At 46.1% G+C, this 2518-nt stretch overlaps 1 pseudogene across 1 annotated transcript; it reads right to left on the minus strand.

The window, feature by feature from the left end:
* Positions 1-232: 232 nt before the first annotated feature.
* Positions 233-2128, minus strand: LOC311589147 (non-POU domain-containing octamer-binding protein-like; annotated as a pseudogene). Its single transcript has one exon. The product of its transcript is annotated as a non-POU domain-containing octamer-binding protein-like (transcript).
* Positions 2129-2518: the final 390 nt, after the last annotated feature.

Below are 2518 nucleotides of genomic sequence, written 5' to 3' on the forward strand. Positions count from 1 at the left end.
CTCATCCAAGAAAAAGATGGAGGCAAGTAACACAAGATTTTTAAAAGATGTACTAAAATGAAAAGCTCTAAAGAGAAAATGTCTTCCTTAGGACATGAAGGGGTCACATATGAGATATAACAGAACCATGTGTATGCTGTAACCTCTGTGGACATTTGTCTGAATTCTCACCTGGGAGTGAATGGAGGAATTGGGCTAGGTCATTGGAGGATGTTTAGGTTTTCTGATATATATCAGTGCCTCTGGGGTTGAAGGGAATAAACACGAAAAAGTAATTAACACATGATGGAGAAAGAAAGGAAGGAAGGAAGGAAGGAAATAGGAATGATCAAGATTAATGGAGTTCTGAGTCCATTTTCCTATGGTTCTCCAGGCCCTCCAACAATCAGTATACTTCAGGAATGCTCCAGACAGACTTGATAAAGCAATATACCAGACTTTGATTTGTTAAAAATACCACCCCTCCCTTGCCCTTTGCCTCTAAGCATACTCCCTAGAGTGGTACAGGCAGGGAAGCCCTAACAATTGGGAAGAATCCCTAACACTTTTCCAGGGTAGAATTCTGGCTCGTCCAAAAAGGACTCTTCTTTTAAGGCTTGCGGGAAACTAGACACTGCAACTTTATTTAATAACGGCAGCGTTTATTTGGAGCAAATTCAGCTCATGGAGCTGGATGGTTGAATGCAGGAGGAGTTCCACCAATCGCTCCAATACCTTCCGTTGTAGCAGCTTGGCTGAAAAGTTCAGTTGTTGGTAGGGTCAATCCCAGGGTTCCATCTGGCATCGTAGTGGCAGGTCCTGGAGGAGCGGGAGTACCAGTTGGCACAGGAGCAGAGGGCGTGGCGCCTCTATTGTTCATACCCGTAGCACCTCCCATGGCCATTTGGCCCATCCTTATCTCTTGTTCTCTCGAATCCTTCCTGCTGTCGTCGCATCATTTCTTCTTCTTGTCACCGCATTTCTTCCTCACGACGCGCCTGCGCTTCTCTTCCTGCCTGAGCTCTAGCTGCTTTCGTTTCTGAACCTCTTGGTTATTCAGCTCCTCCATTCTCCGGAGCTCTTCTTGACGCCTCATTGAATCCTGCCTCATTAGCATAACCTGGTGTTCATGGCGGGCTGCCTCCATCTTCATTTCCAGCTTCTCATGAGCCTCCTTGATGTTACGGTCCACTTGATCATGCTGTTGCTTCTCCATCTCAGTGAGTGCCTTTTGGTGCATGGCACACTCATATTCAAAGGACCCAGCTGTGCAAATCTGGGTGGCTGTTCTCACTCCTTGTGAAATTGCTGGGTTATTATAACCAGCTCCTCTGGAAGTCCCTCTTCATCATCTAACTGGTCCATATATGGGCTCCACAGTCACAGGCTGAGGAAATGTGGTGAGCAAGAAGGACCCTTCACTGCGTCTGTCCAGAGCTTTCCGAGCAGCTGGCTTCCCTGAGAACTCAACAATGCCTTTCCCAGAGAGCCTTCCTCGGTCATCTACAATGACCACAGCCCTCTCCACCTGGCCAAACACGGAAAAGGCTTCTTCCAGCAGTTCGTTGGACACGTACTGAAGAAGGCTGCGGACTGTAAGGGATCCACTATGACAAGCAAAGCGCACGCGCAGCTGCCTTCCACGGAGCGGAGTGGCATACTGTCCAGCTCCACTGTGGCAATTTCTGCCAGGGTTCGAGTTTCCAAGCGAATGAAGCCAAAACCTTTATCCTTATGAATGAAATCTTCTCCTGCTTTCCCATACTTCTCAAAAAGTTTCCTCATTTCCTCCTCAGTGATGTCAAGAGGAAGATTGCCCACAAATCTTCGTTGGGCTATGTTGGGTGAGGGCCTTCTCTCCTAGTTTCTTAGAATTCTTTAGGTCAAGAGTCAAGCCCTCATTCTGGCTGCTGGCCTACTGACCATTGGCAGGCATTGGAGGGGGCGGCTGCTGTTGCTGTTACTGTGGCTGCGGCTGGTGCTGCTGATGGTGCTTCCCGGGAGTATGGTTCTGCTTCTCCAGGTTAAAGGGTATTTATTGCTCTGCATTTCTGCACCCTTGACTTTGATTTGAACACAGAAAAGTGTCTATCTCCCAGTCTTCTCTAACCTCGACTTCCTCGGCCCACAGTTCTTTGCTCAGAGTAATGGCGACCGCCTCTCTTTTTTTTTTTTAAATCCACATTTTGTTCCCATTTCCATGCCTCTTTTCCCATTGTCTCTGATGCAGCATTGAATACAACTGTGTTTCTCTGAACCAAAAAACCACATAAATTGTGGCTACTATATGCCAACATGACACTAACTACTTGCGTTAGTGTTTGAGAAATAATTACTGAACACTATTAAAATCTTGATGTATCCTGAGGGGCAAAAATTCCTTATAGAAATTTAATCACAAAGACAGGGAGAATGCTGCACCATAGCTTACTGTTATCTCTGATCTAGAAATAAACCAGCAAACATCCTTTGTAACTTGCGCAGTTTTTGTTTATTACACATCATTTTCTCCTCCAGCCAGATTTGTGGCTTATAAAAA

The sequence above is a fragment of the Acomys minous genome (assembly GCF_964271855.1).
Source record: "Acomys minous genome assembly, chromosome: 18".
NCBI lineage: Eukaryota > Metazoa > Chordata > Mammalia > Rodentia > Muridae > Acomys > Acomys minous.